At 33.1% G+C, this 16,360-nt stretch overlaps 1 protein-coding gene across 2 annotated transcripts in view; it reads left to right on the top strand.

Moving 5' to 3' along the window:
- Positions 1–16,360, top strand: part of FANCL (FA complementation group L) — a 79,760-nt gene that overhangs the window by 46,663 nt on the left and 16,737 nt on the right. The gene's annotated exons all lie outside the window — the stretch shown is intronic.

Genomic DNA, 16,360 nt, shown 5'->3' with positions numbered 1-16,360 from the left:
AAATAATGGTTTTGGCCTTGAAAATAGAAATATTATCAGATTATTCCTTTTGAAGGTTCCATTTCCTTGGCTAATTGGGACATTTGGCACATAAATTCTATCTTGAAAGGTTTTATTTTTTATTTTTAAAATTTTAACATCTGTGGGCTATCTTTAATGGAAACACTGGTAAGACTTTCCTGAAGCAGCAGAAATGCCACTGCTACACTATAGATACAGAATCTCATTAATGATAATGTAAATAGATTTTAAGTAATTGATTTTTTTAACTGTCTGCTCTTACCTATATCAAGTTCTGTTTTAATGCTCCTGGACTTTAAATTTGGAAGATCTTTATTTTCTTTTCTTTTTGTAAAATAATAGACATGGCTTTGTGGCATCCATATTAAAAATGGGTAATTTTCCTTATGGTCCCTGTCTTCCTGCTGGGTTGATAATGTTTTGATGTATTTTTCTTTTGCTCTGATGAGAGGTCTGCTGCTGCTGCTCTGACATATTCATTTGGATGAATAATTATAACTTGCACAATGTCAAGCTGAAGATGGTAGGGTTTTGTGCGTCATGACAAGCCTAGTAGCCAGTGCAGGTGTCTCACAGCGTGATCAGCAACAGCCAGTGTATTCTGGCTCAGAGGAGACATTTAGAGTAGTAAGAAATCAGCACCAAGGGCAGCGCTGCTGCTGCCGCTGCCTCTGCTGCTGTTATATGTGCCAAATAAACACAAAGTGCTTCTCAATGACAAGGGCTTGAGCATCTACTTATTTTGGTTATTTACTTTTTTCATTAACCCAATGGATTTTCTTTTATACATTTTAACATATAAGCAGCCTATCATGTTCATTTCTCATTACATGGCTCTGTGTTTAAAAAACCAAGCCAGAACAAACAAACCAAAACCAACCTCATAAACTCTCTGATGCTGGCCATTCCTTACTTAGATTCTTTCTGGGAAATTGGTAACTAAAGAAGCCTTCAATTGAATGATAAAACCTTTTTTGTAATATCTCAGGTATAGTGATGTCAGGGGCATAATGGTTATATCAAAATATAGTAATGAGGGCTTTGACCACATTAAAATGGACACCATTAAAATGGACATGCTTGCTCATGTTCTATTAAAATAGTTTAGCCTAGGACAAACAGTCTTGCCACAGGTTCTTGGTATTACATCTAACATGTTACAATAAATAGGCTGTGAAAATCTGTTGTTCTTGGAAAAATACCACAAATGTAAGTACTTAATGAAAAAGCTTCTGGATGATTATCTGATGGCGAATAAAATATTTGTAATTAAAGGAAATGGTTCTATTATATAATGGAGAATATTATCCATTAGTTAGAGCATCTGAATAGCAGTTAGGAATCCTGGATTTTTTATACAATTCAGCTACTTACTCAATTACATAAACATGAATAAGTTATATGACTAGCCTTTACCTTGCTTTATATGAAAATTATCTATAAATAATGAGACTTTTTTTTCCTGAGTATGGAAAGGCTTTTTATTAAAAAAATAAAGCTTCTAGATATAAGTTTTTAGAATGTGATACATTTGGAATAAGTAGATAGGTAGATAGGGAAGGCATAAGCTTTTATACAGTGCCTATAATGTGCCAAGTGCTTTTTTATAGATATCTCATTTGATCCTCCTTGGGGATCCCTGGGATATAAGTGCTATTATTTCCCCATTTTACAGGATGCTGAAAACTGTATCTCCATTTTGAGGAAACTGACACAAAGAGGAATTAAGTATCTTATTGAGGGTCACACAGCTAATAAATTTCTGATTTAAACAATGTTCTTTCTGATTCTAGGCCTAATACTTTCCAACACACCGTCAGCTTGTTGTTAAAAACCACTTGTTGAGGAAATTCCCCCCATTAGTTCAAATCAGTACTTAGCCTTTCAACTTGGAGTCTTTCTGTCTGGGGTACTTAGTAGTTAAGTTACTTGCCTAGCAGAACCAATTTGTACTACAGATAGTAGCTGAATCCAGGTCTTTCTTGTTCCAAAATCAGTTCCTTATTCATTATGCCATGCTGCCTCTGAAATAAATTTTGCTTCCAGTTGTTTATACTGGGAATTATCTGTAGTTATGCTTCTGACCACACTTACTCTTCTCAGTGATCTACTTGTACTAGAGCATTTTCTTCTGCTTTTTTCTTTGATTTTGTTGCCAGAAAGCCATTTACTCTTTCTCTTGGAGGGATTCTTAGAATTTAAAATACATATACATATGCATATAAGTACATATATATATTTAAACATATTCTATTTTCTTTATCATCCTATGCATTTTATTTAATGCACTTAAAAACATTTGGTTCAGGGTTCCATAGTCTTCATCAAAGGGTTTCATGATAGAAAAATCATGGAAAAACCCCTGTTACCTTTTATATCTGTTGTTTTTCTTAAGTAGTTTAGAAATTTCTGCCAGGTCTGGTGCTGACTGTCATATGGATGTGATCCTCTCATTTTAAAAAGTTGTGCTAATGTGATATAAACTCTTGAAGTCCTATCAAGCTGGAAATGCTATTTAAGGACTGCCTAATCAAATTTAGAGAGATTTGTTGCTAGGTTAGCCACTAGAATTTGGCTTTTCTCAGGCACAGCAACCCATAAAACCATTTAATAAGGTATTGCAAAGTATGATCCTCATTGATGAAGGGAGTACTCATCTCAATAAACTCATGGGTCCTTAGTTTTAGATTCCTAGAAATTCTGTCATTGTCAAATTGGTGGGGCAAAAAAGGCAGCAGATATGATAGGGGTCAGAAAAAACATTGCTAGAACCTTGTGACACCATGAGGAGGCAATGGAATAGGGTTACAATGGAGGTAGTATTCTTATTCCTCTCTTGCTATGAGGGAATACACAAGACAATTTATTCTAATGTTTTGTGATCCAGTGTTTAGTATCATATGTCCTAATTGTCTCTCTTATTAGCTTTTATTATTGCTGGTTGGTCATATTTAGATCAAGTAATTTTTTAGTTTTTATTACAAAAATAGAATAGAAGAATTTCACTAATTTGATCATTTGTTGGTTATAGTTTAGTGTAGTATTTAATGTGCAGTTTCCATTTCTTGATTTAAATTCTGATGTATATGCTAGATACTAGCATTTAAAATTTTTTTTTCATTTCTGTGGTTCATGACTTTTCACATTAAAAATTTATAAATTATCCATTGGATGTTTGTAATGAAACATGGTTGAATTTTACAGTACTATGTGCCTCAAATGAATCAAGGGTAAATGATGAACAAATGCTTTAAACTTAACTTTTTTGGGGGTGGCTTTATGTACAGAGAAGTAAGTCACTAGTACATTGAATACTGTAGTGTTCCTTTTATTTGAATAAGATGTAAAATAGTGAAGAATTGGGGTAGCTAGATGGCACAGTGAGCACCAGCCCTGAAGTCAGAGGACCTTAGTTCAAAACTGGTGTCATCATTTAACACTTCCTACCTCTGTGACCCTGGGCAAGTCACTTAACCCCAATTACCTCAGCAATAAATAAATAAATAACAAATAAATAAAAGTGAAGAATCTTATTCAGTAGCATAAACGTGACAAATTTATAAGTAACACCTATGAGCTATTGAGTTAAAATTCTTTATTGTAATATTCTTTATTAGTCTTAACTAGGACTAGACTTTTAAAATATATTTCTTGAAGGTTAATCTACATTAATTAAAATACATAAACAAGGAAGAAATAGAATTTTTCTGTTAGGTAGTTTCTGATCAATTAAAATAGTTTCAAATAATATTATCTCATTATTTTAGAGTTTAATTGTTTTTTCAGGTGATCAAAGAATTGGATATCATAAAATTCTTTCTAATCTGAATTTCCCTATTAGATGAATTGTGCATATTAAAAAAAAGCATAAATTCTAAATAATGTCACAAAATCTCTTCCTTTACTGAATTTGAGGCCACAGAACCATATTCTCTCATTTCTAACCTTTTCATTTAAACATTTCTCTGTCAACCTTTCTCCTATTAGAAGAATTCCTCTTTCTTTACAAAACTCAGCTTTTCACTTACATCCTTAGTTCATTCTATTCCTGGGTCTTATATCAGCAGTAATTTCCTTTTTTTCTTGTGTGTTTACTCTTTTCCTATCTACAGACCTGGTTAGGATTTCCTGAATAACATTCCCTTGTTTTATCATCCTTCTCTCCCATTCATTGCCAAATTTCTTGGAAGAATAATTTATATCCATTCACAATCTTCCCTTTTTGTCTACCCATTTACTTCTCAAATTGCTTGAAATCTAGCTTCTGTACCCAAAACTCTACTGATAATAATCCCTGAGAGGTCACTGTAACATCCTAATCTAGAAATCTGTTTTTCTCAATCCTCCTCTTTTTTAATCACCTTGCTGCCTCTGAAACTCCCAACCAATCTCTCCTTAACATTCTTCTTTGTTGATCTTCATAACATTGAACTGATTTCTTGACTCTTTTTTAAAAATATACTTTCTTAAATTTCTTTAATTGTTTTTTTCTTTCCCCCTCTACATATTGACATTTTCTGTGAATTATTTTTCTGAGCCCACTTTCTTCTATTTATTTTTTTTAGTGATCTTTTCATACTTAAGGCCTCAGTTCTGACCTCTATAAAAATAACTTCATAGTTAACATAGATAACAAATCTATGTGTCCAGTCTCATCTATTCTTTGAAATTACTGACCCATGTTTCTATCTCCTGTGGTTCTCTACCTATATGTCCCATAGGTACCTGTATTCAATAACTCAATATTTCTCAAAATGGAAATCAACATCTTTACCTCAAAATCTATTCATCTTTATAAATCCTTTTTTTCTGCTAATGGCATAATTACCTCCCAAGTTAACACACAGTGTTAGGTCTTCCGGGGCAAGAAGCAGCTTAGTATCATGGTTTGAGTCTTGGACTTAGAATAAATTTCATTTCTGTTTTAGATACTTAATTAGATATGTGATCCTGGGTAAGTCACTTAACTCCTTTCAGCCTCAGTATTTTTCACTTCTAAGTGGGGTTAATAGTAGGACTTGCCCCAAAGCACTTTAAAGATAAACCTTAAATTGCAATATAAATGTTCACTATTACCATTATAATCATCTTCATTGTAAAACTCTCCTATGCCATCCCTTTGCTGTGTCTTAATATATGAAAGATGCTTAATAAGTGTTGAGTTGACTCAAATTAGCCCGTCATTTTTGACCACATCCTTTAATTATTCTTTCTATCTCTGCAATACTTCTTATATTCTTCCCATTCTCTCTATTCCTATAACCACTAGTTCAAGATTTTATTATATCTTAGCTGAACTCCTACATTCATTTTACTCAGTACTGTTAACTCCCTTCTACACTGTGAGGACTATGACCATGTCTTGTTTTCCTTTTCATCCTTCTTCCTACCTAATATTGCTCCTTGCTATATAGAAAGTGCTTAGTTTTAAAGAATATATATTCAATAAATGGGAATCTTATTAAGTTAAAGTCCAAGGTTGTATTATTAGGCTCAGCATAACTCCAGAGAGTATATTAATTAAAAGTTTGAGATACCAGCTTTAATTTAAACACCTGAAAAAAATTTATCACTATCTTATTCATGAAGCTCTTAAGATGCTTAGCTTTCTATTTTCTCTTGTGCAACTATTGGTGTTAGAGTTAAGACATTCTATTCATTGGTTCCCTCTTAAGTTGACCAGAATTTTTAGAGAAAAAGAAAAAAAGTTATGTATTAACTTTAATGTAACTCATCTATTGAAGAACAAAGATATTCTCCTGTTTTCCATGTTAAAAAAAAAATGGACTGAATCAATGATTGCTGAAGAATTACTTTCTAAATAACATCTGACAACCTTGGGGAGTGTCAGTTATTCTAGTTTTATTAAGAAAGTGGAACTATTACATTTTTGACCAGTACTTTTATATTTAGAAGAAGTTAATATTCTTGAAATTTCAAAAGAATATTTTCTATTTGCACATATATAAACAAAAAAAAATTTTAGATGAGAATTTCTAATTATCTTGTTAATTTAGGAATAAGAAATGCTTTAAATTTAAAATGTCTCACTTTTTATATTTAAGCATAAGACTGGGACAACCATTCCAGTTTTGGCCCTACCATTAGCTATGTGACTTCAAGGAAAAAATATTTACCCTTCATTTTTCTTATTCACATATAAAAGAATTAGATTAAATGTCCTCTAGGATTCTTTTACTTATAGAGATATAGAGCTCCTCCATATATCGATATTAATCAATGACATAACTTAGTTTCCCCACAATTATGAATCCAGAACATCCTGGTTTCATGATTTGTTTGTCCCTTTAAATAATAGGAGTTGCCAGTAAAGCAAAATGACAAGCTGTGGCTGTTTGTTTCCAGTCTAATTGTTTACTTTAAAAACCATTCCTTTGGGGTTCTAGATACCCTCAATGAGAATTAGCAGCAGGAGTAGAAAAGATGGTCAGTTATTTGATGGTACAACAAGAAGAGAGTCAAAACAAGAGAGACACTTTAAAATTATTTTTAAAACATCTTTTTAATGTCAGAAAATTCTATTCTTGGTGTTAGGTGTGTGTGGGGGGGTATACATGTGATATATATGGTAATGTGTGTGGTGTGTATGTGTGTGTGTTTATGTGTTGTGTTGTGTGTATGTGCATGTGTTTGTGTGTGCTATGTGTGCTCTGTGTGTGTGTGTGTGTGTGTGAATGTGTTTGTGTGGTATGTGTTTGAAGCTTCACACCTCACACTGAAGCCCTATACTTATATGGGATGGTAGCAAACAGAAGACATACCTGGGGTCTGCTAGGGTAAGGATGATGAGTTTTGCCTAGGGTAGGCAAACGTCCTCAGTTTGCTAATGAATGTCCTGTGATTTCTCCCTCCATAAGATTTCTCATATTCTCTCCTTTCTCTCCCTGACACCATCACCACCCTTGTGGAGCCCCACATGCCCTCACCCCCTTATCCTTGGACTCTTGTGAAAGCTTCTCATGATCTGCCTGGTCTGTCCATATCACTCTCCTTTTCAGCAAACTTTAGTGACTACTCATCCCCTCCAGGATTCAGTGTAAAATCCTCTCTTTGGCTTTTAAAGCCCTTCACAACTAGCCTCTTCTTACATTTATAATCTGCTGACAAATTACTCTTTCTTTGTGTGCTTCAATTTGAATGGCATTGACTGTCTTGCTGTTATTTGCTCATGACACTGTCTTCTAGTTCTGAGCTGCTTTCTCCCTCCTTTTTTTCCCCTCTGCTTGTCTCAGTTTCCTTATCTGTAAAATAAGCTGGAGAAGAAAATAGCAAACTTTCCAGTTTCTTTGCCAAGAAAATCCCAAATAAGGTCATGAACAGTCAGACAAGACTGAAAAACAACTGAACAACATACTCTGTAGTATAGTTTTGGTGTTGAGGGTGTTAGGATTAGTCAGAAGGTATATGTCCGTGTTGAAATCTTAAACCTTGGCTTTTTTTTTTTTTTGAACCACATATTTTAATAACCATTTTCTGAAAATCTTTGAACCTAAAAGATGGTTCTCATAATTAACATTGGTACAATCTGCTGATTTTGTTGGAGCAGTGACCTTCAGTGACAAGTAACATTGAAAATTTTGTACTATGCAAAAATATACAATATGGTCATTATCTCAATTTTGTTTTTAGCATGAGCTTTTCTGAATCACTAGATATTGCCAACCTATTCTGTGCCATACTTCTGAGTTTGGCATGATTAAAATAAAAAGATGTCAGTTTATTTTTGCTTGTAAGTTTGATATTTCTAGTCAAGCAGATAGGGTAGCTTAGCTGGGCAAGATTAAGTGCCTACTTATTTTCAAAATGCACTTGACAGATTTTTACCAGTATGCCAACATAATTTCAGAAAAGGTTAGTATTCAGAGGCAGATACTTTTCTGTTTGTATCATTTTGACCTTGTGGGCAAATACCCTGTTAGCATGGATAAAAATAGTATCGATATCTATCTCTTAAATAAACAGTGGTCAGCAGTGGTCAAGATAAACTAGTTAATGAAGTATAAAAGAGATGATAAATTTTCTATGGCTTGCTTGACAAAGAAATAGGATTTGATTAAAAGATTTGGATATAGATACACAGTAAGAGAGAGTTGACAACATCAATGAAGCATGCAAATAGGATCAAATGAATTGAGTATTTAAAAGATTTAGTTCCCTTTTAAAAGAACATTATTGGAAAAATTACAATTAGTATTAAATTAATTGAATTTTTAAAAGTATCTGCTTTGTAATCCCTTGATATTTCCCTTTTCTATTGTAGCCTTTTGAATTCCCCAAAGATAAAGATAAAAAGATTATCAGAGGATTTATCTGTATGAGATATAGAAAAATGTAAAAAATCAAAATGGAAAGCAACTGTTGCAAGTACCAGAAAATTATGCTATTAATTTAAGTGTCATCAGAGCACAAAAGATCACATTCCAGGACTGTGTGAAAATTATTAAAATACTGGAAATAATAGTACTTAAGATGAAGATATTATACTCTAAGATCTGGTTAAGTGACTGACATTATTATATCACTTCAGGTATTATAAAAGTAACAAAATGCTTTTAAAGATAATAAGCGTTACATTTTGAGATTGGCAGTGTTCACACTTTTCTGCTTAAGTGCTTTCCTAGTTTAACATAATTTAATAACACTTATTGGGGGGAATCTAACATTTCATTTCTAGCATATACCTTTCTTCCTCCCCTTTTGTAGCATTTTTCACATATAAAAATCATAAAATTTCATGCTCTAAGAAATGGGTTTGTGAACTGTTACTATTCTGCTTCTTTTGTCCTTCATCTAAGAAAGTATTCCCTATACATGATAGAAGGTATTTTCTACTTTATTTTCACTCCAAAGTATTTTAAAAATATAACAAGAAGATAATTTTTTTATGCTATAAAATATAAGATATTGATAGCCTGGTGTAAACTGTCTTAAACAGATAAATTTTCTAGATAGCTGAGGGTTTACCTTTTAAATAATAGAACTTGGGGATTTTAAATATTTTATGGACAATTTTCTAAAAGGTTCTGAAGTTCTCAAATTATAACAACATAATTAAGCTTTTCTTGATGATTTTATTATCCTTATGAATGTCAGTTATAGAATTCCACTAAAGACACAGCTGCAGATGTAGGTAATATGATAATACAGGACCAAATGATTATTGACATAAGTAGTAGCCCTCTAATTTGCTTTCATTAAAATTCCCAGTTTTAACTTATTTTTTGGTCACATTGTGTTTTTTTCTTAAGGAGAATAGCAAAGGAGGTATAGCTATATGAGGAGCTATGTATCCTGATTGTTGTTTCTACAAAATTAATAGCAGATCCAAGCCATCTTGCCCTTCAGGAAATTATCATCATAATCCTGTCAGTTTCCTTTGACTTAGCAACACCATCCAAAACATTATCCATCATCTCTGCATTAGCTAGCAAAATAAACCACAAACTCCTTATCAGATTGCATCCCTCTCTCCTTCCACTTAGATCAGTTTTAGTCATGAGCCAAGAAACGGCATAGCACATTGGGCAGTGTCACAGCGAAGAGGATATGTGTTCAAGTGCTACCCCTCACCCACACCAGCTGCATGACCATGAATCCCTTAACTTCTCAGGACAATTCACTAACACTGTGTTATAGATGAGTTTCCATACTGATAAAATCAGAAGTCCATAATTCCACCCCCAATGCTCCCCAAATAGGTTGTTCAGTTACCGGTTCCAAGAACTTTTATTAAGGTATCTTGGGAGTTGTAAACCTAGAGAGTTTTTATATGTGTGTATGATGGCTCAGGTGCTACTCCTGTTAATTCTCCCATTGTTAGCGTTCTTTCCTTCCTGAAATTATTTTATAAATCTGTGCACATAAATGGTTTCCACATTAGATTCTTGGAAATTTCTTGGACACAAAAGTGATTGTCATATTTGTTTTTATATCTGAACTATCTAGTTCAGTACTTTGCATATAGTAATTATTCAAATGGATCTGTGATTTCATGCGTGTGAGTATATTCTCTCCAACAATGCAATTTGCCCATTGTTCGGAATCTTACTGATATCCTTCCATAAATTTGCCTCCACCCAATATGCTGGAGTCCTTCCTTGCATTCTGTCTTTTCATCAAGAAGAAACTATTTGATCATACAAGGTAGGGTGTTCACTGGCTATTCCTCATTTTCACAGTGTAAAAAGAGCATTGTCTTTTCCCCCCATGCTTATACATTTCATTAATTTTATCCTTTATCTTTATTCTTTTCTGTAAAGCCATATTTATAATGTCTCTCAGTTTCAATTCTTAGTGGCTATAATGTTTCATGAGTCTAGTCATATAATAACACTGGCAAGAGAGTGTTTTTAAAATAGGCCTTCTTTCCAGAGGAAAGTTTGAGATTATTAAGTAACTGTAGTTTCCAAAAGGAAAAACAGTCCTTTTTTGTTTAATTCTTGGTCTATTTCATTATTTCTAAATGCTATTCATGATACATGTACTACTAGATGAGCTTTATAGGTTGTCCATTTAATTTCATACCATATCATGTACCATAGGCATTTGTCATTCAATTGATTTTTCTTATGTTAATGGTTGATTCTAAACTCTTTAGAATACTTTGGATCTCATTTAGAATTCTGTAGTTAGCATGATGTTACCTGCAAAGATAAGCATCTGGAAGAACTCATACCTAGATGATCTTTGGGATGCTACATTAGATTTCCTTCAGAGTGGTGAATGCTTTTATTCCTCATTTGATATGTTAAGAGGTTATTGAACAAAATTATCATTGTTAATATCTTTTAAGAATCTTATATTATTTTGACATTTTCATGAAAGATATCTTGTTGGAGAAAAGCCTTGAAGGTATCCTTTTCTTATACTGAATTAGATGCTACTTTAAATTCTCAGCAAACAATAAATTCAGGGGGATCTTGTATCCTTTACATTCTTCTGTCAGGTGTATGATGAGAGAGAAGTAGTTTGCTGGGGAATGGGGCTTGGAAAATCCTGTCCAGTTCCCTTCTAATGTTATCGGGAAGAATGCTGTGAGGATTATTCCCATAAAACTCTTCTGGAGATAGGAAAGTTGTCATGAGTGTGGCTTTCTGTTGTACTATTGAAGTCCGAGGTTTTTGGGGGGTCGTTATTGTTGTTTTTTTTGGCATACCTTTATTCTTTCCTTCAGCTACCTTGAAAAATAATTCCTTAATTTCTTCCTCTCTACCCCTGATCTCTTCTGAGGTCTCTGCTTGGTCTTAGATGAGCTGCAATCTCTGTATGGACTTTATTTGGTATCATTTTCTCTCAGCAGTATAACTGGGACTATGAAATTAGGAGTCAAATGTGATAACTGCTAATCACTGAGAGTAAAGAGAATGCTATGAAAATCTTTTTAGATCTTTACCATCTTTTGCTTGTCTGTCATCTTCCTTCCACTTTGCTTTTTCCATGTCTTCAGGATGATATTGCCTAGTTATATCTCTTGCCAAATTTTCTTTATATACTTCCCATTCATCTGAGGCAGTATTAGTCATAATCTTTTGCCACACAGACAGATGTCTATAATTTCTATACAACATTTTACATATTGTTCTTCTCTTTCTACTTTTTTCATCCAGCATCAGTTCATCCTGGTCTTTTCAACATTCTCTGAATCCCTATAGTCATCATTCCTAATGGCACAGTAATACCACATTATATTCATATGCCATTATCTTGTTTCTTCACTGAAGTGGCACATATCATTTCATTTTTTTCCAGCTGTAAAAAGTGCTGCTATGAATCAGTAAGATTTTTACAAATGGGTTTATATAGTAAATTAGTATTGCCCTTGACATTCTCTCTGCACAAGTAAGGCAGGATAGTTCCATTTTTAAAAAGCATAAGAATCATATTTAAAAGACATGGGCTTGAAACTGTTTCTATTGCTGACTGTCTATGTGGCCTTGGACAATTCACTTAAATAATTTGAACTGCCATTTCCTCATCTGTAAAATGAGAGGGTTGGACTAGTTGACTTTAGAGGTCCTTTCATTTGCTAAATCTCTGATTTTATGAATGTCAAGTGTTTGCTGACTAAGGTAGAGGCTCTCTGGTCTCATTATGACAATTGATGTATATCTATTAAACTAATGTATGAAATTATTACAATCTGTGTTGATGCCCTTTCCTCCCATCATTTCCCATTTTTCAGCATCAATAATTCATTTAAGTAGGTTAGATTGGAGTTCTTTTAATTGTACATCGTATCTTTAAAAAAATTTATTTTTACAGTTTTGTATTAATTTTGATCTTTGTTCTAACAAATTGGTGATCTGACTTTCACAGAGACAGCTAATTAAGGGTGACTAACATCTGTAATCAGTTATTTCTTGTCAAAATAATCAATTTTTTTCTGGTGTAATTTAGTCCCCTTTGGGTTCAGTACTTTCTCCTCCATTTCTTGGAGAACATCGTCATGATGTATGGCCTAATGTGTAGAGCTCTGGGCCTGGAGTTCAAATGCAGTTTCAGATACTAGTCGTATGACCCTGGGCATGTCATTTAACCTCTGCCTCAGCTTCCTCCTCTGTAAAATGAGGACCATAAGAGCACTCACCCTTCAGTGTAATTGTGAAGATCAAATTGTAAAGCACTTAGCACAGTGCCTGGAACATAGTAGGCACTATATAAAAGTTATCTGTCATTATTATTGCTAAGAATTATTACAAGTCTCTACTGCCTGCTTTGGAAATGGCTAGAATGTACCGAGTGACCTGTTTTCTGATTGAGATAAGGCATAAGGTTACCCATCAGAGCCCATGTTCTTAAGATTAAAGTCCAATTTATGGTTGGATGAGAATGTAAGAAAAGAGAATGTAAAAAAATGAAAAGATACTCCAAAAAATTATATGTATCTTACTGCTTTTGGATACATAATGAAACTCCTTTCCTTCAATTCCTTTATTTACTTCTTCAAGGAAAACCTTTTAGATACTGTGTTTGGGTGGTGTAGCTACTGGAGATAGCCCCTGGAGCTCCTCTGCCCACTTGTGTGTGCCTTGTGGCTCATTGCTGTAAGACTCTGTAAAGGAACTTAAGATCAGAATGCTTTTTGGTCTTGTTTTGTTTTACTGTATGTTATACTCTTGAATTGTATTGACCCAGAAGTCCACAAAAACTCCCAAATCTTTTTCAAAATGCTGTCTAACCTCATCTCTCCAAGTCTCCATCTTGTACTTGTGACGCTGATCTTTGGAGCTCACATATAAAACTTTACATTCATTCCTTTTAGATTCAATCTTAATAAATTCCAGGAAACCTGTCTAACCTGTCAAAATCTTTTTGGATCCTGACTCTTGTCATCCAATGTATTAGCTCTACCTCTCAGTTTTCTGTCACTTGCAAATTTAGTAAGCATGCCATCTCTGCCTTTATCTAAGTCATTTGTAAAAAATGGAAAACAGTACAATCCCATGCATAGGTTTCTCTGGTATTTCACTAGAATCCTCCTTCTAAAATGATAATGAACTTTTAAATGACTACTTCTTGAGGCTGGACATTCAGCCTGTTTAGAGTTCACCTAGCTGGATAGTCTACCTCTCCAAGGTTTCTCACAAGAAGTATAAATAAGATTTTTGTCAAATGTTTTGGTAAAATTTGTGTAAAATATGTATAATCTACATCAGTAGTATTCCTAGATTCACCTGCTAATAAACCTCTCAGAAAAGGAAGTGAGCCTAGTTTTGTGTAGCCAAAAAAGTTGTGACTATTGCTTTCTTTTCTAAATGTTCAGTACTTTAATAATACATTCTAAAATTTGATATGAGTCAAATAATCAGAGAAATACAATTTATAACAACTCTGATATATCACTTCATATCCATCTGTTTAGTAAAGATGCTAGAAAAGGAAAAGAAACAATGTTGGAAATTAAGTGGAGATAGGTATACTAATTCACTAGTAGTTTAACCTGTGAATATGTTTTTTCCCCAATTATATGTAAAGTCAATTTTTAACTTTTTTAAAATTTGAACTTCAAAACCTTTCCCTTCCTCACTCTTCACCCTCCCTTATTGAGAAATCAAGCAATTTCATATAGGTTATACATGAAATGCATGTGTAGTCAGGCAAAACATATTTCCATAATAGTCACATTGTAAAAGAAAACAAAAATCAAAAAAAAAGGCTAGAAAAAAGAAAGTTTAAAAAGTATATTTTGATCTATATTCAAACACCATCAGTTCTCTCTCTAGAGATGAATAGTATTTTTCATTATAACCCCTTCAGAGTTGTGTTGGATCATCATATTGCTAAGAATAGTTAAGATCATCTTACAATGTTGCTGTTTCTGTGGACAGTGTGCCCTTGGTTCTACTCATTTCACTTTGCATTTAATTCATTTAAGTCTTGAAGAAAAGCTCTCTTCTCTTTTCTTCTGAGAGCACCCTGCTCATCATTTCTCATATCACAATAGTATTCCATTACAGTCACATACCACAACTTGTTCAGCTGTTCCCCAGTTCCTGGACATTCCCTTAATTTCCAATTTTTTGCTGCCAGAAAAGAGTTACTATAAATATTTTTTTTTTACATATAAGTCCTTTTCCTTCTTGTGTTTTTTTTTTTTTTTAAATCTCTTTTGGAATACAGACCTTTTAGTAGTATGGCTGAATCCAAGGGTATGTGTGATTTTTATAGCTCTTTGAGCACAATTCTAAATTGCTCTACAGAATGGTTGAATTAGCTCATAACTTCACCAGCAGTGCATTAATGTCTCAATTTTTCCATATCCCTTCCAACATTTGTTATTTTAATTTTTTTATCCTAGTACAGTAACCAATCAAATAAATGTGAGGTAATACCTCAGAATTGTTTTAATTTGCATTTTTCCAGTCAGTAGTGATTTAGAACATTTTTTCACATGGCTATAGGTGAGCTTAATTATTTCATCTGAAAACAGATTGTTCTTATCTTTTAATCTGATCATTTGTTAATTGGGGAATGAGTCTTATTTTTATAAATTTGAATAAGTTATCTGTATATTTGAGAAATGAGACTTTTATCAGAGAAACTTGCTTCAAAAATCTTTTCCTAGTCATGATTGCTAATACAATTCCCCCACCTTGTTTATTCTATTCTTTCTCCTTTCACCTTGTCCCTCCTCAAAACTTCTTTTCATTTTCCATGTTCTACCCTCCCTTCTTTTACCGCTCTCTTCCCTTATTCCTTTCCCCTCCTGCTTTTAGAGGGGAAATGATAGGATAAGATAGATTTCTATACCCAATTGAGTGCGTATGTCATTCCTTCTTTGAACCAATTCTGATCAGAGTAAGGCTCAAATGTTTACTGCTACTTCCTGCTTCTTTTCCTCTAATAAGTATTTTTTAAAGGAAGAAATGCAAGTGTATTTGAATAAAGATATTTATAATTTTTTAAAATAGATTTCCCTAATGTTGTTTGTATATAATCAGATAACAGAATGAAATGTCAGGCTTCTTGTTTTATCCAGGCTTTAACTAGTTTTACTCATTTTATTTTAATGTTTCATATATTCTAGTTTTACCTTTTAAGTTTTACCAACCACTTGTTGTCCTAGGAAAAAATAAATTTAAATCATTAAAATTTTCCTGAGCTTTATTTTTTTACTGTATCATCCCTTTATAAGCAACCTAATGAGGTTGCTTAAGAAAGAATATTCTTCTCTTTGTCCTGGTAGGGAGCTTACCCTGTTTATTGTAGTACTATTATGATAATAATTAAATGATAATCTAGAGCCTGAAAGGGTAAAAGTCACTTCTTAGCACTGCAGAAGATGACTTATGAGAAGATAAAGTTTACATATAATAATGGCCTTTTTCTTTAGAAGACACTGTTTTAAGTAGATTTTTAAAATGTTTAAGTATTTAGCCTTTCTGTAGATCTTAGAATATTATTTGTGAGGTCGTTTATTCTTTATTTTGCAAAATTAAAATAATTTTTTAAAATGCAAAAATGACCTGATGTTGAAAGTTAATCTCTAATTCAGTTGGTCTTAATCTTTGTAGTACCATAGACCCAAGGTTATGTGGGTAAATGTTTTAACAACCAGCTCCCTGGGGATGAGAAGGGAGAGAATATGCATGACACACTTTTAACTTCAATATGAATCATTAACATTTAATCCATTACTTTCTTAAGTCTACATAATCACCAAAACAATAATTCAAGCCACGATTTCTAGTATTTTCCGATTTTTGAGAAGTAAATGTTCACACTAAAATTTTAATAATTGATTCTCATAAACCCACATGAATTCTCCCCAGCATACTCCTTTGATATGTCTGGTGAAGTTTAAAGGCCTTTCTCAGAC

This window comes from Antechinus flavipes, chromosome 2, assembly GCF_016432865.1.
Source record: "Antechinus flavipes isolate AdamAnt ecotype Samford, QLD, Australia chromosome 2, AdamAnt_v2, whole genome shotgun sequence".
Lineage (NCBI taxonomy): Eukaryota > Metazoa > Chordata > Mammalia > Dasyuromorphia > Dasyuridae > Antechinus > Antechinus flavipes.
Note: the sequence above shows the minus strand (reverse complement) of the source record. Positions and strands in the feature narration are given on the sequence as shown.